Consider the following 21,528-nt stretch of genomic DNA (forward strand, 5'->3'; position numbering starts at 1 on the left):
ACAAAAATGAGACGCAAAAACTGGCAACGGTGGGATTCGAACCCACGCCTCCGAAGAGACTGGTGCCTAAAACCAGCGCCTTAGACCGCTCGGCCACGTTACCGTTGGACCACGACCGGCAAAACGTTTCCTTTGTAGTACAAAGATCACTCCGAAATGTAAGTGTCTTGGCAATCGCTGTGCCGTGTATGTCCACTGCTCTCCCACTGGAAGCGTCTCTTTAGGCCATCCACAACAAGAAAATGCCGTGCCCGCCGTATGGGAGCGACGCCACTTGTCTGTAGCTGTCGTAGTTAAGGAGACAGCAGCTCCTGGATTCGAACCCACGCCTACGAAGAGACTGGTGCCTTAAACCAGTGCCTTAGAGCGCTTTTTTTCGTTGTTTTTTTTCCATGCAGCAGATCCACACATGACGTGGCTCACTGGAGTAGTATGCGACATAGGATGGAAAATACAGTTCCCGCCCGGGATCGAACTGGGGGTCCTTCTGCGTGTGAAGCAGACGCGATAACCGCTACACTACTTTTTTTTTATTTTTGAGCGCTCGGCCACGCTACGTGCGCTGCATTGGGCGCCAGTTTTCCCAGCATTTGTAGAAACAGTGCACGTCACAGCTTCCTGTTCTGCTGGCACTGGTTGCTCATCCATCGCACTTCAAACAACTGCCCTTTTCGACTGCAGAGAGCAGCGGACGTCCGCGCTCTGGGAGGCGACATTACATGTTGGTGATGAAGTGGTAGTACAAACTGCGGCCTGCGGAACACGAGTGAAAAATCAAGAGAGCACTGTAATTTCGAGTACTCGTGCACTATCTCTATAGCAACGGCAGCAAGGCAAAACTTTCAAAAGTGCCGTGACCAGGATTCGAACCTGGGTTATTGCGGCCACAACGCAATGTCCTAACCACTAGACGATCACGGCCACGGAGGCGCCCGCCAAAGCAGCTGGCGGGAATGCAAGTGGTGGTACACAGCAAAGCCCAGCCCACAGTGTCACGCCACAGCAGTGTCAGACACGTTCTCCATCACATGTATACAAACAAATGAACGCGCCTGCGCTGTCAGGACACTAACTACAGTGGTTAGCTGCATTCACCTCCGTGGCAATGTCTTGCAGTCCTCCAAGCCTCTTCGCTACAGGTACGTGGCTCGACAACAAGTGGACACACGCCGCATCTCTCTCGCCGTCGGGTGTTGCCGTGAATCATACTTAACGTAGCTTTCTGCACGCGTCAGCGTAGCGTCAGTCGAGCAAAGTCGACACAAGTCGCATAAGAGGAGCAACAAAAACGCGCATTTCCGGTACCGGGAATCGAACCCGGGCCTCCTGGGTGAGAGCCAGGTATCCTAGCCACTAGACCACACCGGATAACGACGGCAGTGCTCTTCCAGCGAACGCAGCAATCACGCACGGTTAACTGACGACAACTGTAAAAAAATCCACTCTCTCACGTTATAGAACGGCGTGCTCCGGACGCATTTCGTGGACACGAACGCCAGCAATGATGAGAGCAAAAGGCGCCTACAAATCCTGTCGTTGCACCACGCACTGTTCTACGGCAATTCACGAAGCAGAAGCTGTTTTCTTTGCAGGCAATGAGTGCAGCCGTCTTCGACACAGGAAACCATTACACGTTTGGCAGCTGTGGGATTGGAACCCACGCCTCCGAAGAGACTGGTGCCTGAAACCAGCGCCTTACACCGCTCGGCCACGCTACCTACACAACACGCGCGTCACAAGAGCTGCATCCTACCCCACGAGAACACACAGCAGCGGCACAAAAATGAGACGCAAAAACTGGCAACGGTGGGATTCGAACCCACGCCTCCGAAGAGACTGGTGCCTAAAACCAGCGCCTTAGACCGCTCGGCCACGTTACCGTTGGACCACGACCGGCAAAACGTTTCCTTTGTAGTACAAAGATCACTCCGAAATGTAAGTGTCTTGGCAATCGCTGTGCCGTGTATGTCCACTGCTCTCCCACTGGAAGCGTCTCTTTAGGCCATCCACAACAAGAAAATGCCGTGCCCGCCGTATGGGAGCGACGCCACTTGTCTGTAGCTGTCGTAGTTAAGGAGACAGCAGCTCCTGGATTCGAACCCACGCCTACGAAGAGACTGGTGCCTTAAACCAGTGCCTTAGAGCGCTTTTTTTCGTTGTTTTTTTTCCATGCAGCAGATCCACACATGACGTGGCTCACTGGAGTAGTATGCGACATAGGATGGAAAATACAGTTCCCGCCCGGGATCGAACTGGGGGTCCTTCTGCGTGTGAAGCAGACGCGATAACCGCTACACTACTTTTTTTTTATTTTTGAGCGCTCGGCCACGCTACGTGCGCTGCATTGGGCGCCAGTTTTCCCAGCATTTGTAGAAACAGTGCACGTCACAGCTTCCTGTTCTGCTGGCACTGGTTGCTCATCCATCGCACTTCAAACAACTGCCCTTTTCGACTGCAGAGAGCAGCGGACGTCCGCGCTCTGGGAGGCGACATTACATGTTGGTGATGAAGTGGTAGTACAAACTGCGGCCTGCGGAACACGAGTGAAATATCAAGAGAGCACTGTAATTTCGAGTACTCGTGCACTATCTCTATAGCAACGGCAGCAAGGCAAAACTTTCAAAAGTGCCGTGACCAGGATTCGAACCTGGGTTATTGCGGCCACAACGCAATGTCCTAACCACTAGACGATCACGGCCACGGAGGCGCCCGCCAAAGCAGCTGGCGGGAATGCAAGTGGTGGTACACAGCAAAGCCCAGCCCACAGTGTCACGCCACAGCAGTGTCAGACACGTTCTCCATCACATGTATACAAACAAATGAACGCGCCTGCGCTGTCAGGACACTAACTACAGTGGTTAGCTGCATTCACCTCCGTGGCAATGTCTTGCAGTCCTCCAAGCCTCTTCGCTACAGGTACGTGGCTCGACAACAAGTGGACACACGCCGCATCTCTCTCGCCGTCGGGTGTTGCCGTGAATCATACTTAACGTAGCTTTCTGCACGCGTCAGCGTAGCGTCAGTCGAGCAAAGTCGAGACAAGTCGCATAAGAGGAGCAACAAAAACGCGCATTTCCGGTACCGGGAATCGAACCCGGGCCTCCTGGGTGAGAGCCAGGTATCCTAGCCACTAGACCACACCGGATAACGACGGCAGTGCTCTTCCAGCGAACGCAGCAATCACGCACGGTTAACTGACGACAACTGTAAAAAAATCCACTCTCTCACGTTATAGAACGGCGTGCTCCGGACGCATTTCGTGGACACGAACGCCAGCAATGATGAGAGCAAAAGGCGCCTACAAATCCTGTCGTTGCACCACGCACTGTTCTACGGCAATTCACGAAGCAGAAGCTGTTTTCTTTGCAGGCAATGAGTGCAGCCGTCTTCGACACAGGAAACCATTACACGTTTGGCAGCTGTGGGATTGGAACCCACGCCTCCGAAGAGACTGGTGCCTGAAACCAGCGCCTTACACCGCTCGGCCACGCTACCTACACAACACGCGCGTCACAAGAGCTGCATCCTACCCCACGAGAACACACAGCAGCGGCACAAAAATGAGACGCAAAAACTGGCAACGGTGGGATTCGAACCCACGCCTCCGAAGAGACTGGTGCCTAAAACCAGCGCGTTAGACCGCTCGGCCACGTTACCGTTGGACCACGACCGGCAAAACGTTTCCTTTGTAGTACAAAGATCACTCCGAAATGTAAGTGTCTTGGCAATCGCTGTGCCGTGTATGTCCACTGCTCTCCCACTGGAAGCGTCTCTTTAGGCCATCCACAACAAGAAAATGCCGTGCCCGCCGTATGGGAGCGACGCCACTTGTCTGTAGCTGTCGTAGTTAAGGAGACAGCAGCTCCTGGATTCGAACCCACGCCTACGAAGAGACTGGTGCCTTAAACCAGTGCCTTAGAGCGCTTTTTTTCGTTGTTTTTTTTCCATGCAGCAGATCCACACATGACGTGGCTCACTGGAGTAGTATGCGACATAGGATGGAAAATACAGTTCCCGCCCGGGATCGAACTGGGGGTCCTTCTGCGTGTGAAGCAGACGCGATAACCGCTACACTACTTTTTTTTTATTTTTGAGCGCTCGGCCACGCTACGTGCGCTGCATTGGGCGCCAGTTTTCCCAGCATTTGTAGAAACAGTGCACGTCACAGCTTCCTGTTCTGCTGGCACTGGTTGCTCATCCATCGCACTTCAAACAACTGCCCTTTTCGACTGCAGAGAGCAGCGGACGTCCGCGCTCTGGGAGGCGACATTACATGTTGGTGATGAAGTGGTAGTACAAACTGCGGCCTGCGGAACACGAGTGAAAAATCAAGAGAGCACTGTAATTTCGAGTACTCGTGCACTATCTCTATAGCAACGGCAGCAAGGCAAAACTTTCAAAAGTGCCGTGACCAGGATTCGAACCTGGGTTATTGCGGCCACAACGCAATGTCCTAACCACTAGACGATCACGGCCACGGAGGCGCCCGCCAAAGCAGCTGGCGGGAATGCAAGTGGTGGTACACAGCAAAGCCCAGCCCACAGTGTCACGCCACAGCAGTGTCAGACACGTTCTCCATCACATGTATACAAACAAATGAACGCGCCTGCGCTGTCAGGACACTAACTACAGTGGTTAGCTGCATTCACCTCCGTGGCAATGTCTTGCAGTCCTCCAAGCCTCTTCGCTACAGGTACGTGGCTCGACAACAAGTGGACACACGCCGCATCTCTCTCGCCGTCGGGTGTTGCCGTGAATCATACTTAACGTAGCTTTCTGCACGCGTCAGCGTAGCGTCAGTCGAGCAAAGTCGACACAAGTCGCATAAGAGGAGCAACAAAAACGCGCATTTCCGGTACCGGGAATCGAACCCGGGCCTCCTGGGTGAGAGCCAGGTATCCTAGCCACTAGACCACACCGGATAACGACGGCAGTGCTCTTCCAGCGAACGCAGCAATCACGCACGGTTAACTGACGGCAACTGTAAAAAAATCCACTCTCTCACGTTATAGAACGGCGTGCTCCGGACGCATTTCGTGGACACGAACGCCAGCAATGATGAGAGCAAAAGGCGCCTACAAATCCTGTCGTTGCACCACGCACTGTTCTACGGCAATTCACGAAGCAGAAGCTGTTTTCTTTGCAGGCAATGAGTGCAGCCGTCTTCGACACAGGAAACCATTACACGTTTGGCAGCTGTGGGATTGGAACCCACGCCTCCGAAGAGACTGGTGCCTGAAACCAGCGCCTTACACCGCTCGGCCACGCTACCTACACAACACGCGCGTCACAAGAGCTGCATCCTACCCCACGAGAACACACAGCAGCGGCACAAAAATGAGACGCAAAAACTGGCAACGGTGGGATTCGAACCCACGCCTCCGAAGAGACTGGTGCCTAAAACCAGCGCCTTAGACCGCTCGGCCACGTTACCGTTGACCAGAACCGGCAAAACGTTTCCTTTGTAGTACAAAGATCACTCCGAAATGTAAGTGTCTTGGCAATCGCTGTGCCGTGTATGTCCACTGCTCTCCCACTGGAAGCGTCTCTTTAGGCCATCCACAACAAGAAAATGCCGTGCCCGCCGTATGGCAGCGACGCCACTTGTCTGTAGCTGTCGTAGTTAAGGAGACAGCAGCTCCTGGATTCGAACCCACGCCTACGAAGAGACTGGTGCCTTAAACCAGTGCCTTAGAGCGCTTTTTTTCGTTGTTTTTTTTCCATGCAGCAGATCCACACATGACGTGGCTCACTGGAGTAGTATGCGACATAGGATGGAAAATACAGTTCCCGCCCGGGATCGAACTGGGGGTCCTTCTGCGTGTGAAGCAGACGCGATAACCGCTACACTACTTTTTTTTTATTTTTGAGCGCTCGGCCACGCTACGTGCGCTGCATTGGGCGCCAGTTTTCCCAGCATTTGTAGAAACAGTGCACGTCACAGCTTCCTGTTCTGCTGGCACTGGTTGCTCATCCATCGCACTTCAAACAACTGCCCTTTTCGACTGCAGAGAGCAGCGGACGTCCGCGCTCTGGGAGGCGACATTACATGTTGGTGATGAAGTGGTAGTACAAACTGCGGCCTGCGGAACACGAGTGAAAAATCAAGAGAGCACTGTAATTTCGAGTACTCGTGCACTATCTCTATAGCAACGGCAGCAAGGCAAAACTTTCAAAAGTGCCGTGACCAGGATTCGAACCTGGGTTATTGCGGCCACAACGCAATGTCCTAACCACTAGACGATCACGGCCACGGAGGCGCCCGCCAAAGCAGCTGGCGGGAATGCAAGTGGTGGTACACAGCAAAGCCCAGCCCACAGTGTCACGCCACAGCAGTGTCAGACACGTTCTCCATCACATGTATACAAACAAATGAACGCGCCTGCGCTGTCAGGACACTAACTACAGTGGTTAGCTGCATTCACCTCCGTGGCAATGTCTTGCAGTCCTCCAAGCCTCTTCGCTACAGGTACGTGGCTCGACAACAAGTGGACACACGCCGCATCTCTCTCGCCGTCGGGTGTTGCCGTGAATCATACTTAACGTAGCTTTCTGCACGCGTCAGCGTAGCGTCAGTCGAGCAAAGTCGAGACAAGTCGCATAAGAGGAGCAACAAAAACGCGCATTTCCGGTACCGGGAATCGAACCCGGGCCTCCTGGGTGAGAGCCAGGTATCCTAGCCACTAGACCACACCGGATAACGACGGCAGTGCTCTTCCAGCGAACGCAGCAATCACGCACGGTTAACTGACGACAACTGTAAAAAAATCCACTCTCTCACGTTATAGAACGGCGTGCTCCGGACGCATTTCGTGGACACGAACGCCAGCAATGATGAGAGCAAAAGGCGCCTACAAATCCTGTCGTTGCACCACGCACTGTTCTACGGCAATTCACGAAGCAGAAGCTGTTTTCTTTGCAGGCAATGAGTGCAGCCGTCTTCGACACAGGAAACCATTACACGTTTGGCAGCTGTGGGATTGGAACCCACGCCTCCGAAGAGACTGGTGCCTGAAACCAGCGCCTTACACCGCTCGGCCACGCTACCTACACAACACGCGCGTCACAAGAGCTGCATCCTACCCCACGAGAACACACAGCAGCGGCACAAAAATGAGACGCAAAAACTGGCAACGGTGGGATTCGAACCCACGCCTCCGAAGAGACTGGTGCCTAAAACCAGCGCGTTAGACCGCTCGGCCACGTTACCGTTGGACCACGACCGGCAAAACGTTTCCTTTGTAGTACAAAGATCACTCCGAAATGTAAGTGTCTTGGCAATCGCTGTGCCGTGTATGTCCACTGCTCTCCCACTGGAAGCGTCTCTTTAGGCCATCCACAACAAGAAAATGCCGTGCCCGCCGTATGGGAGCGACGCCACTTGTCTGTAGCTGTCGTAGTTAAGGAGACAGCAGCTCCTGGATTCGAACCCACGCCTACGAAGAGACTGGTGCCTTAAACCAGTGCCTTAGAGCGCTTTTTTTCGTTGTTTTTTTTCCATGCAGCAGATCCACACATGACGTGGCTCACTGGAGTAGTATGCGACATAGGATGGAAAATACAGTTCCCGCCCGGGATCGAACTGGGGGTCCTTCTGCGTGTGAAGCAGACGCGATAACCGCTACACTACTTTTTTTTTATTTTTGAGCGCTCGGCCACGCTACGTGCGCTGCATTGGGCGCCAGTTTTCCCAGCATTTGTAGAAACAGTGCACGTCACAGCTTCCTGTTCTGCTGGCACTGGTTGCTCATCCATCGCACTTCAAACAACTGCCCTTTTCGACTGCAGAGAGCAGCGGACGTCCGCGCTCTGGGAGGCGACATTACATGTTGGTGATGAAGTGGTAGTACAAACTGCGGCCTGCGGAACACGAGTGAAAAATCAAGAGAGCACTGTAATTTCGAGTACTCGTGCACTATCTCTATAGCAACGGCAGCAAGGCAAAACTTTCAAAAGTGCCGTGACCAGGATTCGAACCTGGGTTATTGCGGCCACAACGCAATGTCCTAACCACTAGACGATCACGGCCACGGAGGCGCCCGCCAAAGCAGCTGGCGGGAATGCAAGTGGTGGTACACAGCAAAGCCCAGCCCACAGTGTCACGCCACAGCAGTGTCAGACACGTTCTCCATCACATGTATACAAACAAATGAACGCGCCTGCGCTGTCAGGACACTAACTACAGTGGTTAGCTGCATTCACCTCCGTGGCAATGTCTTGCAGTCCTCCAAGCCTCTTCGCTACAGGTACGTGGCTCGACAACAAGTGGACACACGCCGCATCTCTCTCGCCGTCGGGTGTTGCCGTGAATCATACTTAACGTAGCTTTCTGCACGCGTCAGCGTAGCGTCAGTCGAGCAAAGTCGACACAAGTCGCATAAGAGGAGCAACAAAAACGCGCATTTCCGGTACCGGGAATCGAACCCGGGCCTCCTGGGTGAGAGCCAGGTATCCTAGCCACTAGACCACACCGGATAACGACGGCAGTGCTCTTCCAGCGAACGCAGCAATCACGCACGGTTAACTGACGACAACTGTAAAAAAATCCACTCTCTCACGTTATAGAACGGCGTGCTCCGGACGCATTTCGTGGACACGAACGCCAGCAATGATGAGAGCAAAAGGCGCCTACAAATCCTGTCGTTGCACCACGCACTGTTCTACGGCAATTCACGAAGCAGAAGCTGTTTTCTTTGCAGGCAATGAGTGCAGCCGTCTTCGACACAGGAAACCATTACACGTTTGGCAGCTGTGGGATTGGAACCCACGCCTCCGAAGAGACTGGTGCCTGAAACCAGCGCCTTACACCGCTCGGCCACGCTACCTACACAACACGCGCGTCACAAGAGCTGCATCCTACCCCACGAGAACACACAGCAGCGGCACAAAAATGAGACGCAAAAACTGGCAACGGTGGGATTCGAACCCACGCCTCCGAAGAGACTGGTGCCTAAAACCAGCGCCTTAGACCGCTCGGCCACGTTACCGTTGGACCACGACCGGCAAAACGTTTCCTTTGTAGTACAAAGATCACTCCGAAATGTAAGTGTCTTGGCAATCGCTGTGCCGTGTATGTCCACTGCTCTCCCACTGGAAGCGTCTCTTTAGGCCATCCACAACAAGAAAATGCCGTGCCCGCCGTATGGGAGCGACGCCACTTGTCTGTAGCTGTCGTAGTTAAGGAGACAGCAGCTCCTGGATTCGAACCCACGCCTACGAAGAGACTGGTGCCTTAAACCAGTGCCTTAGAGCGCTTTTTTTCGTTGTTTTTTTTCCATGCAGCAGATCCACACATGACGTGGCTCACTGGAGTAGTATGCGACATAGGATGGAAAATACAGTTCCCGCCCGGGATCGAACTGGGGGTCCTTCTGCGTGTGAAGCAGACGCGATAACCGCTACACTACTTTTTTTTGTATTTTTGAGCGCTCGGCCACGCTACGTGCGCTGCATTGGGCGCCAGTTTTCCCAGCATTTGTAGAAACAGTGCACGTCACAGCTTCCTGTTCTGCTGGCACTGGTTGCTCATCCATCGCACTTCAAACAACTGCCCTTTTCGACTGCAGAGAGCAGCGGACGTCCGCGCTCTGGGAGGCGACATTACATGTTGGTGATGAAGTGGTAGTACAAACTGCGGCCTGCGGAACACGAGTGAAATATCAAGAGAGCACTGTAATTTCGAGTACTCGTGCACTATCTCTATAGCAACGGCAGCAAGGCAAAACTTTCAAAAGTGCCGTGACCAGGATTCGAACCTGGGTTATTGCGGCCACAACGCAATGTCCTAACCACTAGACGATCACGGCCACGGAGGCGCCCGCCAAAGCAGCTGGCGGGAATGCAAGTGGTGGTACACAGCAAAGCCCAGCCCACAGTGTCACGCCACAGCAGTGTCAGACACGTTCTCCATCACATGTATACAAACAAATGAACGCGCCTGCGCTGTCAGGACACTAACTACAGTGGTTAGCTGCATTCACCTCCGTGGCAATGTCTTGCAGTCCTCCAAGCCTCTTCGCTACAGGTACGTGGCTCGACAACAAGTGGACACACGCCGCATCTCTCTCGCCGTCGGGTGTTGCCGTGAATCATACTTAACGTAGCTTTCTGCACGCGTCAGCGTAGCGTCAGTCGAGCAAAGTCGAGACAAGTCGCATAAGAGGAGCAACAAAAACGCGCATTTCCGGTACCGGGAATCGAACCCGGGCCTCCTGGGTGAGAGCCAGGTATCCTAGCCACTAGACCACACCGGATAACGACGGCAGTGCTCTTCCAGCGAACGCAGCAATCACGCACGGTTAACTGACGACAACTGTAAAAAAATCCACTCTCTCACGTTATAGAACGGCGTGCTCCGGACGCATTTCGTGGACACGAACGCCAGCAATGATGAGAGCAAAAGGCGCCTACAAATCCTGTCGTTGCACCACGCACTGTTCTACGGCAATTCACGAAGCAGAAGCTGTTTTCTTTGCAGGCAATGAGTGCAGCCGTCTTCGACACAGGAAACCATTACACGTTTGGCAGCTGTGGGATTGGAACCCACGCCTCCGAAGAGACTGGTGCCTGAAACCAGCGCCTTACACCGCTCGGCCACGCTACCTACACAACACGCGCGTCACAAGAGCTGCATCCTACCCCACGAGAACACACAGCAGCGGCACAAAAATGAGACGCAAAAACTGGCAACGGTGGGATTCGAACCCACGCCTCCGAAGAGACTGGTGCCTAAAACCAGCGCGTTAGACCGCTCGGCCACGTTACCGTTGGACCACGACCGGCAAAACGTTTCCTTTGTAGTACAAAGATCACTCCGAAATGTAAGTGTCTTGGCAATCGCTGTGCCGTGTATGTCCACTGCTCTCCCACTGGAAGCGTCTCTTTAGGCCATCCACAACAAGAAAATGCCGTGCCCGCCGTATGGGAGCGACGCCACTTGTCTGTAGCTGTCGTAGTTAAGGAGACAGCAGCTCCTGGATTCGAACCCACGCCTACGAAGAGACTGGTGCCTTAAACCAGTGCCTTAGAGCGCTTTTTTTCGTTGTTTTTTTTCCATGCAGCAGATCCACACATGACGTGGCTCACTGGAGTAGTATGCGACATAGGATGGAAAATACAGTTCCCGCCCGGGATCGAACTGGGGGTCCTTCTGCGTGTGAAGCAGACGCGATAACCGCTACACTACTTTTTTTTTATTTTTGAGCGCTCGGCCACGCTACGTGCGCTGCATTGGGCGCCAGTTTTCCCAGCATTTGTAGAAACAGTGCACGTCACAGCTTCCTGTTCTGCTGGCACTGGTTGCTCATCCATCGCACTTCAAACAACTGCCCTTTTCGACTGCAGAGAGCAGCGGACGTCCGCGCTCTGGGAGGCGACATTACATGTTGGTGATGAAGTGGTAGTACAAACTGCGGCCTGCGGAACACGAGTGAAAAATCAAGAGAGCACTGTAATTTCGAGTACTCGTGCACTATCTCTATAGCAACGGCAGCAAGGCAAAACTTTCAAAAGTGCCGTGACCAGGATTCGAACCTGGGTTATTGCGGCCACAACGCAATGTCCTAACCACTAGACGATCACGGCCACGGAGGCGCCCGCCAAAGCAGCTGGCGGGAATGCAAGTGGTGGTACACAGCAAAGCCCAGCCCACAGTGTCACGCCACAGCAGTGTCAGACACGTTCTCCATCACATGTATACAAACAAATGAACGCGCCTGCGCTGTCAGGACACTAACTACAGTGGTTAGCTGCATTCACCTCCGTGGCAATGTCTTGCAGTCCTCCAAGCCTCTTCGCTACAGGTACGTGGCTCGACAACAAGTGGACACACGCCGCATCTCTCTCGCCGTCGGGTGTTGCCGTGAATCATACTTAACGTAGCTTTCTGCACGCGTCAGCGTAGCGTCAGTCGAGCAAAGTCGAGACAAGTCGCATAAGAGGAGCAACAAAAACGCGCATTTCCGGTACCGGGAATCGAACCCGGGCCTCCTGGGTGAGAGCCAGGTATCCTAGCCACTAGACCACACCGGATAACGACGGCAGTGCTCTTCCAGCGAACGCAGCAATCACGCACGGTTAACTGACGACAACTGTAAAAAAATCCACTCTCTCACGTTATAGAACGGCGTGCTCCGGACGCATTTCGTGGACACGAACGCCAGCAATGATGAGAGCAAAAGGCGCCTACAAATCCTGTCGTTGCACCACGCACTGTTCTACGGCAATTCACGAAGCAGAAGCTGTTTTCTTTGCAGGCAATGAGTGCAGCCGTCTTCGACACAGGAAACCATTACACGTTTGGCAGCTGTGGGATTGGAACCCACGCCTCCGAAGAGACTGGTGCCTGAAACCAGCGCCTTACACCGCTCGGCCACGCTACCTACACAACACGCGCGTCACAAGAGCTGCATCCTACCCCACGAGAACACACAGCAGCGGCACAAAAATGAGACGCAAAAACTGGCAACGGTGGGATTCGAACCCACGCCTCCGAAGAGACTGGTGCCTAAAACCAGCGCCTTAGACCGCTCGGCCACGTTACCGTTGGACCACGACCGGCAAAACGTTTCCTTTGTAGTACAAAGATCACTCCGAAATGTAAGTGTCTTGGCAATCGCTGTGCCGTGTATGTCCACTGCTCTCCCACTGGAAGCGTCTCTTTAGGCCATCCACAACAAGAAAATGCCGTGCCCGCCGTATGGGAGCGACGCCACTTGTCTGTAGCTGTCGTAGTTAAGGAGACAGCAGCTCCTGGATTCGAACCCACGCCTACGAAGAGACTGGTGCCTTAAACCAGTGCCTTAGAGCGCTTTTTTTCGTTGTTTTTTTTCCATGCAGCAGATCCACACATGACGTGGCTCACTGGAGTAGTATGCGACATAGGATGGAAAATACAGTTCCCGCCCGGGATCGAACTGGGGGTCCTTCTGCGTGTGAAGCAGACGCGATAACCGCTACACTACTTTTTTTTTATTTTTGAGCGCTCGGCCACGCTACGTGCGCTGCATTGGGCGCCAGTTTTCCCAGCATTTGTAGAAACAGTGCACGTCACAGCTTCCTGTTCTGCTGGCACTGGTTGCTCATCCATCGCACTTCAAACAACTGCCCTTTTCGACTGCAGAGAGCAGCGGACGTCCGCGCTCTGGGAGGCGACATTACATGTTGGTGATGAAGTGGTAGTACAAACTGCGGCCTGCGGAACACGAGTGAAAAATCAAGAGAGCACTGTAATTTCGAGTACTCGTGCACTATCTCTATAGCAACGGCAGCAAGGCAAAACTTTCAAAAGTGCCGTGACCAGGATTCGAACCTGGGTTATTGCGGCCACAACGCAATGTCCTAACCACTAGACGATCACGGCCACGGAGGCGCCCGCCAAAGCAGCTGGCGGGAATGCAAGTGGTGGTACACAGCAAAGCCCAGCCCACAGTGTCACGCCACAGCAGTGTCAGACACGTTCTCCATCACATGTATACAAACAAATGAACGCGCCTGCGCTGTCAGGACACTAACTACAGTGGTTAGCTGCATTCACCTCCGTGGCAATGTCTTGCAGTCCTCCAAGCCTCTTCGCTACAGGTACGTGGCTCGACAACAAGTGGACACACGCCGCATCTCTCTCGCCGTCGGGTGTTGCCGTGAATCATACTTAACGTAGCTTTCTGCACGCGTCAGCGTAGCGTCAGTCGAGCAAAGTCGAGACAAGTCGCATAAGAGGAGCAACAAAAACGCGCATTTCCGGTACCGGGAATCGAACCCGGGCCTCCTGGGTGAGAGCCAGGTATCCTAGCCACTAGACCACACCGGATAACGACGGCAGTGCTCTTCCAGCGAACGCAGCAATCACGCACGGTTAACTGACGACAACTGTAAAAAAATCCACTCTCTCACGTTATAGAACGGCGCGCTCCGGACGCATTTCGTGGACACGAACGCCAGCAATGATGAGAGCAAAAGGCGCCTACAAATCCTGTCGTTGCACCACGCACTGTTCTACGGCAATTCACGAAGCAGAAGCTGTTTTCTTTGCAGGCAATGAGTGCAGCCGTCTTCGACACAGGAAACCATTACACGTTTGGCAGCTGTGGGATTGGAACCCACGCCTCCGAAGAGACTGGTGCCTGAAACCAGCGCCTTACACCGCTCGGCCACGCTACCTACACAACACGCGCGTCACAAGAGCTGCATCCTACCCCACGAGAACACACAGCAGCGGCACAAAAATGAGACGCAAAAACTGTCAACGGTGGGATTCGAACCCACGCCTCCGAAGAGACTGGTGCCTAAAACCAGCGCCTTAGACCGCTCGGCCACGTTACCGTTGACCACAACCGGCAAAACGTTTCCTTTGTAGTACAAAGATCACTCCGAAATGTAAGTGTCTTGGCAATCGCTGTGCCGTGTATGTCCACTGCTCTCCCACTGGAAGCGTCTCTTTAGGCCATCCACAACAAGAAAATGCCGTGCCCGCCGTATGGGAGCGACGCCACTTGTCTGTAGCTGTCGTAGTTAAGGAGACAGCAGCTCCTGGATTCGAACCCACGCCTACGAAGAGACTGGTGCCTTAAACCAGTGCCTTAGAGCGCTTTTTTTCGTTGTTTTTTTTCCATGCAGCAGATCCACACATGACGTGGCTCACTGGAGTAGTATGCGACATAGGATGGAAAATACAGTTCCCGCCCGGGATCGAACTAGGGGTCCTTCTGCGTGTGAAGCAGACGCGATAACCGCTACACTACTTTTTTTTTATTTTTGAGCGCTCGGCCACGCTACGTGCGCTGCATTGGGCGCCAGTTTTCCCAGCATTTGTAGAAACAGTGCACGTCACAGCTTCCTGTTCTGCTGGCACTGGTTGCTCATCCATCGCACTTCAAACAACTGCCCTTTTCGACTGCAGAGAGCAGCGGACGTCCGCGCTCTGGGAGGCGACATTACATGTTGGTGATGAAGTGGTAGTACAAACTGCGGCCTGCGGAACACGAGTGAAAAATCAAGAGAGCACTGTAATTTCGAGTACTCGTGCACTATCTCTATAGCAACGGCAGCAAGGCAAAACTTTCAAAAGTGCCGTGACCAGGATTCGAACCTGGGTTATTGCGGCCACAACGCAATGTCCTAACCACTAGACGATCACGGCCACGGAGGCGCCCGCCAAAGCAGCTGGCGGGAATGCAAGTGGTGGTACACAGCAAAGCCCAGCCCACAGTGTCACGCCACAGCAGTGTCAGACACGTTCTCCATCACATGTATACAAACAAATGAACGCGCCTGCGCTGTCAGGACACTAACTACAGTGGTTAGCTGCATTCACCTCCGTGGCAATGTCTTGCAGTCCTCCAAGCCTCTTCGCTACAGGTACGTGGCTCGACAACAAGTGGACACACGCCGCATCTCTCTCGCCGTCGGGTGTTGCCGTGAATCATACTTAACGTAGCTTTCTGCACGCGTCAGCGTAGCGTCAGTCGAGCAAAGTCGAGACAAGTCGCATAAGAGGAGCAACAAAAACGCGCATTTCCGGTACCGGGAATCGAACCCGGGCCTCCTGGGTGAGAGCCAGGTATCCTAGCCACTAGACCACACCGGATAACGACGGCAGTGCTCTTCCAGCGAACGCAGCAATCACGCACGGTTAACTGACGACAACTGTAAAAAAATCCACTCTCTCACGTTATAGAACGGCGTGCTCCGGACGCATTTCGTGGACACGAACGCCAGCAATGATGAGAGCAAAAGGCGCCTACAAATCCTGTCGTTGCACCACGCACTGTTCTACGGCAATTCACGAAGCAGAAGCTGTTTTCTTTGCAGGCAATGAGTGCAGCCGTCTTCGACACAGGAAACCATTACACGTTTGGCAGCTGTGGGATTGGAACCCACGCCTCCGAAGAGACTGGTGCCTGAAACCAGCGCCTTACACCGCTCGGCCACGCTACCTACACAACACGCGCGTCACAAGAGCTGCATCCTACCCCACGAGAACACACAGCAGCGGCACAAAAATGAGACGCAAAAACTGTCAACGGTGGGATTCGAACCCACGCCTCCGAAGAGACTGGTGCCTAAAACCAGCGCCTTAGACCGCTCGGCCACGTTACCGTTGACCACAACCGGCAAAACGTTTCCTTTGTAGTACAAAGATCACTCCGAAATGTAAGTGTCTTGGCAATCGCTGTGCCGTGTATGTCCACTGCTCTCCCACTGGAAGCGTCTCTTTAGGCCATCCACAACAAGAAAATGCCGTGCCCGCCGTATGGGAGCGACGCCACTTGTCTGTAGCTGTCGTAGTTAAGGAGACAGCAGCTCCTGGATTCGAACCCACGCCTACGAAGAGACTGGTGCCTTAAACCAGTGCCTTAGAGCGCTTTTTTTCGTTGTTTTTTTTCCATGCAGCAGATCCACACATGACGTGGCTCACTGGAGTAGTATGCGACATAGGATGGAAAATACAGTTCCCGCCCGGGATCGAACTGGGGGTCCTTCTGCGTGTGAAGCAGACGCGATAACCGCTACACTACTTTTTTTTTTATTTTTGAGCGCTCGGCCACGCTACGTGCGCTGCATTGGGCGCCAGTTTTCCCAGCATTTGTAGAAACAGTGCACGTCACAGCTTCCTGTTCTGCTGGCACTGGTTGCTCATCCATCGCACTTCAAACAACTGCCCTTTTCGACTGCAGAGAGCAGCGGACGTCCGCGCTCTGGGAGGCGACATTACATGTTGGTGATGAAGTGGTAGTACAAACTGCGGCCTGCGGAACACGAGTGAAAAATCAAGAGAGCACTGTAATTTCGAGTACTCGTGCACTATCTCTATAGCAACGGCAGCAAGGCAAAACTTTCCAAAGTGCCGTGACCAGGATTCGAACCTGGGTTATTGCGGCCACAACGCAATGTCCTAACCACTAGACGATCACGGCCACGGAGGCGCCCGCCAAAGCAGCTGGCGGGAATGCAAGTGGTGGTACACAGCAAAGCCCAGCCCACAGTGTCACGCCACAGCAGTGTCAGACACGTTCTCCATCACATGTATACAAACAAATGAACGCGCCTGCGCTGTCAGGACACTAACTACAGTGGTTAGCTGCATTCACCTCCGTGGCAATGTCTTGCAGTCCTCCAAGCCTCTTCGCTACAGGTACGTGGCTCGACAACAAGTGGACACACGCCGCATCTCTCTCGCCGTCGGGTGTTGCCGTGAATCATACTTAACGTAGCTTTCTGCACGCGTCAGCGTAGCGTCAGTCGAGCAAAGTCGAGACAAGTCGCATAAGAGGAGCAACAAAAACGCGCATTTCCGGTACCGGGAATCGAACCCGGGCCTCCTGGGTGAGAGCCAGGTATCCTAGCCACTAGACCACACCGGATAACGACGGCAGTGCTCTTCCAGCGAACGCAGCAATCACGCACGGTTAACTGACGACAACTGTAAAAAAATCCACTCTCTCACGTTATAGAACGGCGTGCTCCGGACGCATTTCGTGGACACGAACGCCAGCAATGATGAGAGCAAAAGGCGCCTACAAATCCTGTCGTTGCACCACGCACTGTTCTACGGCAATTCACGAAGCAGAAGCTGTTTTCTTTGCAGGCAATGAGTGCAGCCGTCTTCGACACAGGAAACCATTACACGTTTGGCAGCTGTGGGATTGGAACCCACGCCTCCGAAGAGACTGGTGCCTGAAACCAGCGCCTTACACCGCTCGGCCACGCTACCTACACAACACGCGCGTCACAAGAGCTGCATCCTACCCCACGAGAACACACAGCAGCGGCACAAAAATGAGACGCAAAAACTGTCAACGGTGGGATTCGAACCCACGCCTCCGAAGAGACTGGTGCCTAAAACCAGCGCCTTAGACCGCTCGGCCACGTTACCGTTGACCACAACCGGCAAAACGTTTCCTTTGTAGTACAAAGATCACTCCGAAATGTAAGTGTCTTGGCAATCGCTGTGCCGTGTATGTCCACTGCTCTCCCACTGGAAGCGTCTCTTTAGGCCATCCACAACAAGAAAATGCCGTGCCCGCCGTATGGGAGCGACGCCACTTGTCTGTAGCTGTCGTAGTTAAGGAGACAGCAGCTCCTGGATTCGAACCCACGCCTACGAAGAGACTGGTGCCTTAAACCAGTGCCTTAGAGCGCTTTTTTTCGTTGTTTTTTTTTCCATGCAGCAGATCCACACATGACGTGGCTCACTGGAGTAGTATGCGACATAGGATGGAAAATACAGTTCCCGCCCGGGATCGAACTGGGGGTCCTTCTGCGTGTGAAGCAGACGCGATAACCGCTACACTACTTTATTTTTTATTTTTGAGCGCTCGGCCACGCTACGTGCGCTGCATTGGGCGCCAGTTTTCCCAGCATTTGTAGAAACAGTGCACGTCACAGCTTCCTGTTCTGCTGGCACTGGTTGCTCATCCATCGCACTTCAAACAACTGCCCTTTTCGACTGCAGAGAGCAGCGGACGTCCGCGCTCTGGGAGGCGACATTACATGTTGGTGATGAAGTGGTAGTACAAACTGCGGCCTGCGGAACACGAGTGAAAAATCAAGAGAGCACTGTAATTTCGAGTACTCGTGCACTATCTCTATAGCAACGGCAGCAAGGCAAAACTTTCAAAAGTGCCGTGACCAGGATTCGAACCTGGGTTATTGCGGCCACAACGCAATGTCCTAACCACTAGACGATCACGGCCACGGAGGCGCCCGCCAAAGCAGCTGGCGGGAATGCAAGTGGTGGTACACAGCAAAGCCCAGCCCACAGTGTCACGCCACAGCAGTGTCAGACACGTTCTCCATCACATGTATACAAACAAATGAACGCGCCTGCGCTGTCAGGACACTAACTACAGTGGTTAGCTGCATTCACCTCCGTGGCAATGTCTTGCAGTCCTCCAAGCCTCTTCGCTACAGGTACGTGGCTCGACAACAAGTGGACACACGCCGCATCTCTCTCGCCGTCGGGTGTTGCCGTGAATCATACTTAACGTAGCTTTCTGCACGCGTCAGCGTAGCGTCAGTCGAGCAAAGTCGAGACAAGTCGCATAAGAGGAGCAACAAAAACGCGCATTTCCGGTACCGGGAATCGAACCCGGGCCTCCTGGGTGAGAGCCAGGTATCCTAGCCACTAGACCACACCGGATAACGACGGCAGTGCTCTTCCAGCGAACGCAGCAATCACGCACGGTTAACTGACGACAACTGTAAAAAAATCCACTCTCTCACGTTATAGAACGGCGTGCTCCGGACGCATTTCGTGGACACGAACGCCAGCAATGATGAGAGCAAAAGGCGCCTACAAATCCTGTCGTTGCACCACGCACTGTTCTACGGCAATTCACGAAGCAGAAGCTGTTTTCTTTGCAGGCAATGAGTGCAGCCGTCTTCGACACAGGAAACCATTACACGTTTGGCAGCTGTGGGATTGGAACCCACGCCTCCGAAGAGACTGGTGCCTGAAACCAGCGCCTTACACCGCTCGGCCACGCTACCTACACAACACGCGCGTCACAAGAGCTGCATCCTACCCCACGAGAACACACAGCAGCGGCACAAAAATGAGACGCAAAAACTGTCAACGGTGGGATTCGAACCCACGCCTCCGAAGAGACTGGTGCCTAAAACCAGCGCCTTAGACCGCTCGGCCACGTTACCGTTGACCACAACCGGCAAAACGTTTCCTTTGTAGTACAAAGATCACTCCGAAATGTAAGTGTCTTGGCAATCGCTGTGCCGTGTATGTCCACTGCTCTCCCACTGGAAGCGTCTCTTTAGGCCATCCACAACAAGAAAATGCCGTGCCCGCCGTATGGGAGCGACGCCACTTGTCTGTAGCTGTCGTAGTTAAGGAGACAGCAGCTCCTGGATTCGAACCCACGCCTACGAAGAGACTGGTGCCTTAAACCAGTGCCTTAGAGCGCTTTTTTTCGTTGTTTTTTTTCCATGCAGCAGATCCACACATGACGTGGCTCACTGGAGTAGTATGCGACATAGGATGGAAAATACAGTTCCCGCCCGGGATCGAACTGGGGGTCCTTCTGCGTGTGAAGCAGACGCGATAACCGCTACACTACTTTTTTTTTTATTTTTGAGCGCTCGGCCACGCTACGTGCGCTGCATTGGGCGCCAGTTTTCCCAGCATTTGTAGAAACAGTGCACGTCACAGCTTCCTGTTCTGCTGGCACTGGTTGCTCATCCATCGCACTTCAAACAACTGCCCTTTTCGACTGCAGAGAGCAGCGGACGTCCGCGCTCTGGGAGGCGACATTACATGTTGGTGATGAAGTGGTAGTACAAACTGCGGCCTGCGGAACACGAGTGAAAAATCAAGAGAGCACTGTAATTTCGAGTACTCGTGCACTATCTCTATAGCAACGGCAGCAAGGCAAAACTTTCAAAAGTGCCGTGACCAGGATTCGAACCTGGGTTATTGCGGCCACAACGCAATGTCCTAACCACTAGACGATCACGGCCACGGAGGCGCCCGCCAAAGCAGCTGGCGGGAATGCAAGTGGTGGTACACAGCAAAGCCCAGCCCACAGTGTCACGCCACAGCAGTGTCAGACACGTTCTCCATCACATGTATACAAACAAATGAACGCGCCTGCGCTGTCAGGACACTAACTACAGTGGTTAGCTGCATTCACCTCCGTGGCAATGTCTTGCAGTCCTCCAAGCCTCTTCGCTACAGGTACGTGGCTCGACAACAAGTGGACACACGCCGCATCTCTCTCGCCGTCGGGTGTTGCCGTGAATCATACTTAACGTAGCTTTCTGCACGCGTCAGCGTAGCGTCAGTCGAGCAAAGTCGAGACAAGTCGCATAAGAGGAGCAACAAAAACGCGCATTTCCGGTACCGGGAATCGAACCCGGGCCTCCTGGGTGAGAGCCAGGTATCCTAGCCACTAGACCACACCGGATAACGACGGCAGTGCTCTTCCAGCGAACGCAGCAATCACGCACGGTTAACTGACGACAACTGTAAAAAAATCCACTCTCTCACGTTATAGAACGGCGTGCTCCGGACGCATTTCGTGGACACGAACGCCAGCAATGATGAGAGCAAAAGGCGCCTACAAATCCTGTCGTTGCACCACGCACTGTTCTACGGCAATTCACGAAGCAGAAGCTGTTTTCTTTGCAGGCAATGAGTGCAGCCGTCTTCGACACAGGAAACCATTACACGTTTGGCAGCTGTGGGATTGGAACCCACGCCTCCGAAGAGACTGGTGCCTGAAACCAGCGCCTTACACCGCTCGGCCACGCTACCTACACAACACGCGCGTCACAAGAGCTGCATCCTACCCCACGAGAACACACAGCAGCGGCACAAAAATGAGACGCAAAAACTGTCAACGGTGGGATTCGAACCCACGCCTCCGAAGAGACTGGTGCCTAAAACCAGCGCCTTAGACCGCTCGGCCACGTTACCGTTGACCACAACCGGCAAAACGTTTCCTTTGTAGTACAAAGATCACTCCGAAATGTAAGTGTCTTGGCAATCGCTGTGCCGTGTATGTCCACTGCTCTCCC

At 53.6% G+C, this 21,528-nt stretch overlaps 49 non-coding genes across 49 annotated transcripts; all 49 read right to left on the reverse strand.

The window, feature by feature from the left end:
* Positions 1-21: 21 nt before the first annotated feature.
* On the reverse strand, positions 22-103 carry Trnal-uag (transfer RNA leucine (anticodon UAG)). Its single transcript has one exon. It is a non-coding gene; the product is annotated as a tRNA-Leu (tRNA).
* Positions 104-849: 746 nt separating this feature from the next.
* Positions 850-921, reverse strand: Trnah-gug (transfer RNA histidin (anticodon GUG)). The gene has a single exon. It is a non-coding gene; the product is annotated as a tRNA-His (tRNA).
* A 375-nt stretch (positions 922-1,296) lies between these two features.
* On the reverse strand, positions 1,297-1,368 carry Trnae-cuc (transfer RNA glutamic acid (anticodon CUC)). The gene has a single exon. It is a non-coding gene; the product is annotated as a tRNA-Glu (tRNA).
* A 268-nt stretch (positions 1,369-1,636) lies between these two features.
* On the reverse strand, positions 1,637-1,718 carry Trnal-cag (transfer RNA leucine (anticodon CAG)). Its single transcript has one exon. It is a non-coding gene; the product is annotated as a tRNA-Leu (tRNA).
* An 80-nt stretch (positions 1,719-1,798) lies between these two features.
* On the reverse strand, positions 1,799-1,880 carry Trnal-uag (transfer RNA leucine (anticodon UAG)). The gene has a single exon. It is a non-coding gene; the product is annotated as a tRNA-Leu (tRNA).
* Positions 1,881-2,626: 746 nt separating this feature from the next.
* Positions 2,627-2,698, reverse strand: Trnah-gug (transfer RNA histidin (anticodon GUG)). Its single transcript has one exon. It is a non-coding gene; the product is annotated as a tRNA-His (tRNA).
* A 375-nt stretch (positions 2,699-3,073) lies between these two features.
* Positions 3,074-3,145, reverse strand: Trnae-cuc (transfer RNA glutamic acid (anticodon CUC)). Its single transcript has one exon. It is a non-coding gene; the product is annotated as a tRNA-Glu (tRNA).
* Positions 3,146-3,413: 268 nt separating this feature from the next.
* On the reverse strand, positions 3,414-3,495 carry Trnal-cag (transfer RNA leucine (anticodon CAG)). Its single transcript has one exon. It is a non-coding gene; the product is annotated as a tRNA-Leu (tRNA).
* Positions 3,496-3,575: 80 nt separating this feature from the next.
* On the reverse strand, positions 3,576-3,657 carry Trnal-uag (transfer RNA leucine (anticodon UAG)). The gene has a single exon. It is a non-coding gene; the product is annotated as a tRNA-Leu (tRNA).
* Positions 3,658-4,403: 746 nt separating this feature from the next.
* On the reverse strand, positions 4,404-4,475 carry Trnah-gug (transfer RNA histidin (anticodon GUG)). The gene has a single exon. It is a non-coding gene; the product is annotated as a tRNA-His (tRNA).
* Positions 4,476-4,850: 375 nt separating this feature from the next.
* On the reverse strand, positions 4,851-4,922 carry Trnae-cuc (transfer RNA glutamic acid (anticodon CUC)). The gene has a single exon. It is a non-coding gene; the product is annotated as a tRNA-Glu (tRNA).
* Positions 4,923-5,190: 268 nt separating this feature from the next.
* Trnal-cag (transfer RNA leucine (anticodon CAG)) lies at positions 5,191-5,272 on the reverse strand. The gene has a single exon. It is a non-coding gene; the product is annotated as a tRNA-Leu (tRNA).
* Positions 5,273-5,352: 80 nt separating this feature from the next.
* Trnal-uag (transfer RNA leucine (anticodon UAG)) lies at positions 5,353-5,434 on the reverse strand. Its single transcript has one exon. It is a non-coding gene; the product is annotated as a tRNA-Leu (tRNA).
* Positions 5,435-6,179: 745 nt separating this feature from the next.
* Positions 6,180-6,251, reverse strand: Trnah-gug (transfer RNA histidin (anticodon GUG)). Its single transcript has one exon. It is a non-coding gene; the product is annotated as a tRNA-His (tRNA).
* A 375-nt stretch (positions 6,252-6,626) lies between these two features.
* Positions 6,627-6,698, reverse strand: Trnae-cuc (transfer RNA glutamic acid (anticodon CUC)). Its single transcript has one exon. It is a non-coding gene; the product is annotated as a tRNA-Glu (tRNA).
* A 268-nt stretch (positions 6,699-6,966) lies between these two features.
* Trnal-cag (transfer RNA leucine (anticodon CAG)) lies at positions 6,967-7,048 on the reverse strand. Its single transcript has one exon. It is a non-coding gene; the product is annotated as a tRNA-Leu (tRNA).
* Positions 7,049-7,128: 80 nt separating this feature from the next.
* Trnal-uag (transfer RNA leucine (anticodon UAG)) lies at positions 7,129-7,210 on the reverse strand. Its single transcript has one exon. It is a non-coding gene; the product is annotated as a tRNA-Leu (tRNA).
* A 746-nt stretch (positions 7,211-7,956) lies between these two features.
* Trnah-gug (transfer RNA histidin (anticodon GUG)) lies at positions 7,957-8,028 on the reverse strand. Its single transcript has one exon. It is a non-coding gene; the product is annotated as a tRNA-His (tRNA).
* Positions 8,029-8,403: 375 nt separating this feature from the next.
* On the reverse strand, positions 8,404-8,475 carry Trnae-cuc (transfer RNA glutamic acid (anticodon CUC)). The gene has a single exon. It is a non-coding gene; the product is annotated as a tRNA-Glu (tRNA).
* Positions 8,476-8,743: 268 nt separating this feature from the next.
* On the reverse strand, positions 8,744-8,825 carry Trnal-cag (transfer RNA leucine (anticodon CAG)). The gene has a single exon. It is a non-coding gene; the product is annotated as a tRNA-Leu (tRNA).
* Positions 8,826-8,905: 80 nt separating this feature from the next.
* Trnal-uag (transfer RNA leucine (anticodon UAG)) lies at positions 8,906-8,987 on the reverse strand. The gene has a single exon. It is a non-coding gene; the product is annotated as a tRNA-Leu (tRNA).
* A 747-nt stretch (positions 8,988-9,734) lies between these two features.
* Trnah-gug (transfer RNA histidin (anticodon GUG)) lies at positions 9,735-9,806 on the reverse strand. Its single transcript has one exon. It is a non-coding gene; the product is annotated as a tRNA-His (tRNA).
* A 375-nt stretch (positions 9,807-10,181) lies between these two features.
* Positions 10,182-10,253, reverse strand: Trnae-cuc (transfer RNA glutamic acid (anticodon CUC)). Its single transcript has one exon. It is a non-coding gene; the product is annotated as a tRNA-Glu (tRNA).
* A 268-nt stretch (positions 10,254-10,521) lies between these two features.
* On the reverse strand, positions 10,522-10,603 carry Trnal-cag (transfer RNA leucine (anticodon CAG)). The gene has a single exon. It is a non-coding gene; the product is annotated as a tRNA-Leu (tRNA).
* Positions 10,604-10,683: 80 nt separating this feature from the next.
* Trnal-uag (transfer RNA leucine (anticodon UAG)) lies at positions 10,684-10,765 on the reverse strand. Its single transcript has one exon. It is a non-coding gene; the product is annotated as a tRNA-Leu (tRNA).
* Positions 10,766-11,511: 746 nt separating this feature from the next.
* Positions 11,512-11,583, reverse strand: Trnah-gug (transfer RNA histidin (anticodon GUG)). Its single transcript has one exon. It is a non-coding gene; the product is annotated as a tRNA-His (tRNA).
* A 375-nt stretch (positions 11,584-11,958) lies between these two features.
* Trnae-cuc (transfer RNA glutamic acid (anticodon CUC)) lies at positions 11,959-12,030 on the reverse strand. Its single transcript has one exon. It is a non-coding gene; the product is annotated as a tRNA-Glu (tRNA).
* Positions 12,031-12,298: 268 nt separating this feature from the next.
* Positions 12,299-12,380, reverse strand: Trnal-cag (transfer RNA leucine (anticodon CAG)). The gene has a single exon. It is a non-coding gene; the product is annotated as a tRNA-Leu (tRNA).
* An 80-nt stretch (positions 12,381-12,460) lies between these two features.
* Positions 12,461-12,542, reverse strand: Trnal-uag (transfer RNA leucine (anticodon UAG)). The gene has a single exon. It is a non-coding gene; the product is annotated as a tRNA-Leu (tRNA).
* Positions 12,543-13,288: 746 nt separating this feature from the next.
* Trnah-gug (transfer RNA histidin (anticodon GUG)) lies at positions 13,289-13,360 on the reverse strand. Its single transcript has one exon. It is a non-coding gene; the product is annotated as a tRNA-His (tRNA).
* A 375-nt stretch (positions 13,361-13,735) lies between these two features.
* Trnae-cuc (transfer RNA glutamic acid (anticodon CUC)) lies at positions 13,736-13,807 on the reverse strand. Its single transcript has one exon. It is a non-coding gene; the product is annotated as a tRNA-Glu (tRNA).
* Positions 13,808-14,075: 268 nt separating this feature from the next.
* Trnal-cag (transfer RNA leucine (anticodon CAG)) lies at positions 14,076-14,157 on the reverse strand. Its single transcript has one exon. It is a non-coding gene; the product is annotated as a tRNA-Leu (tRNA).
* An 80-nt stretch (positions 14,158-14,237) lies between these two features.
* Positions 14,238-14,325, reverse strand: Trnal-uag (transfer RNA leucine (anticodon UAG)). The gene has a single exon. It is a non-coding gene; the product is annotated as a tRNA-Leu (tRNA).
* A 739-nt stretch (positions 14,326-15,064) lies between these two features.
* Positions 15,065-15,136, reverse strand: Trnah-gug (transfer RNA histidin (anticodon GUG)). The gene has a single exon. It is a non-coding gene; the product is annotated as a tRNA-His (tRNA).
* Positions 15,137-15,511: 375 nt separating this feature from the next.
* Positions 15,512-15,583, reverse strand: Trnae-cuc (transfer RNA glutamic acid (anticodon CUC)). Its single transcript has one exon. It is a non-coding gene; the product is annotated as a tRNA-Glu (tRNA).
* A 268-nt stretch (positions 15,584-15,851) lies between these two features.
* Positions 15,852-15,933, reverse strand: Trnal-cag (transfer RNA leucine (anticodon CAG)). The gene has a single exon. It is a non-coding gene; the product is annotated as a tRNA-Leu (tRNA).
* An 80-nt stretch (positions 15,934-16,013) lies between these two features.
* On the reverse strand, positions 16,014-16,101 carry Trnal-uag (transfer RNA leucine (anticodon UAG)). Its single transcript has one exon. It is a non-coding gene; the product is annotated as a tRNA-Leu (tRNA).
* A 740-nt stretch (positions 16,102-16,841) lies between these two features.
* Positions 16,842-16,913, reverse strand: Trnah-gug (transfer RNA histidin (anticodon GUG)). Its single transcript has one exon. It is a non-coding gene; the product is annotated as a tRNA-His (tRNA).
* Positions 16,914-17,288: 375 nt separating this feature from the next.
* Trnae-cuc (transfer RNA glutamic acid (anticodon CUC)) lies at positions 17,289-17,360 on the reverse strand. The gene has a single exon. It is a non-coding gene; the product is annotated as a tRNA-Glu (tRNA).
* A 268-nt stretch (positions 17,361-17,628) lies between these two features.
* On the reverse strand, positions 17,629-17,710 carry Trnal-cag (transfer RNA leucine (anticodon CAG)). The gene has a single exon. It is a non-coding gene; the product is annotated as a tRNA-Leu (tRNA).
* An 80-nt stretch (positions 17,711-17,790) lies between these two features.
* On the reverse strand, positions 17,791-17,878 carry Trnal-uag (transfer RNA leucine (anticodon UAG)). Its single transcript has one exon. It is a non-coding gene; the product is annotated as a tRNA-Leu (tRNA).
* A 741-nt stretch (positions 17,879-18,619) lies between these two features.
* Trnah-gug (transfer RNA histidin (anticodon GUG)) lies at positions 18,620-18,691 on the reverse strand. The gene has a single exon. It is a non-coding gene; the product is annotated as a tRNA-His (tRNA).
* A 375-nt stretch (positions 18,692-19,066) lies between these two features.
* On the reverse strand, positions 19,067-19,138 carry Trnae-cuc (transfer RNA glutamic acid (anticodon CUC)). Its single transcript has one exon. It is a non-coding gene; the product is annotated as a tRNA-Glu (tRNA).
* Positions 19,139-19,406: 268 nt separating this feature from the next.
* Trnal-cag (transfer RNA leucine (anticodon CAG)) lies at positions 19,407-19,488 on the reverse strand. Its single transcript has one exon. It is a non-coding gene; the product is annotated as a tRNA-Leu (tRNA).
* An 80-nt stretch (positions 19,489-19,568) lies between these two features.
* On the reverse strand, positions 19,569-19,656 carry Trnal-uag (transfer RNA leucine (anticodon UAG)). Its single transcript has one exon. It is a non-coding gene; the product is annotated as a tRNA-Leu (tRNA).
* Positions 19,657-20,396: 740 nt separating this feature from the next.
* Positions 20,397-20,468, reverse strand: Trnah-gug (transfer RNA histidin (anticodon GUG)). Its single transcript has one exon. It is a non-coding gene; the product is annotated as a tRNA-His (tRNA).
* Positions 20,469-20,843: 375 nt separating this feature from the next.
* Positions 20,844-20,915, reverse strand: Trnae-cuc (transfer RNA glutamic acid (anticodon CUC)). The gene has a single exon. It is a non-coding gene; the product is annotated as a tRNA-Glu (tRNA).
* Positions 20,916-21,183: 268 nt separating this feature from the next.
* Trnal-cag (transfer RNA leucine (anticodon CAG)) lies at positions 21,184-21,265 on the reverse strand. The gene has a single exon. It is a non-coding gene; the product is annotated as a tRNA-Leu (tRNA).
* Positions 21,266-21,345: 80 nt separating this feature from the next.
* Trnal-uag (transfer RNA leucine (anticodon UAG)) lies at positions 21,346-21,433 on the reverse strand. Its single transcript has one exon. It is a non-coding gene; the product is annotated as a tRNA-Leu (tRNA).
* Positions 21,434-21,528: the final 95 nt, after the last annotated feature.

Source organism: Schistocerca cancellata, unplaced genomic scaffold (assembly GCF_023864275.1).
Source record: "Schistocerca cancellata isolate TAMUIC-IGC-003103 unplaced genomic scaffold, iqSchCanc2.1 HiC_scaffold_422, whole genome shotgun sequence".
Lineage (NCBI taxonomy): Eukaryota > Metazoa > Arthropoda > Insecta > Orthoptera > Acrididae > Schistocerca > Schistocerca cancellata.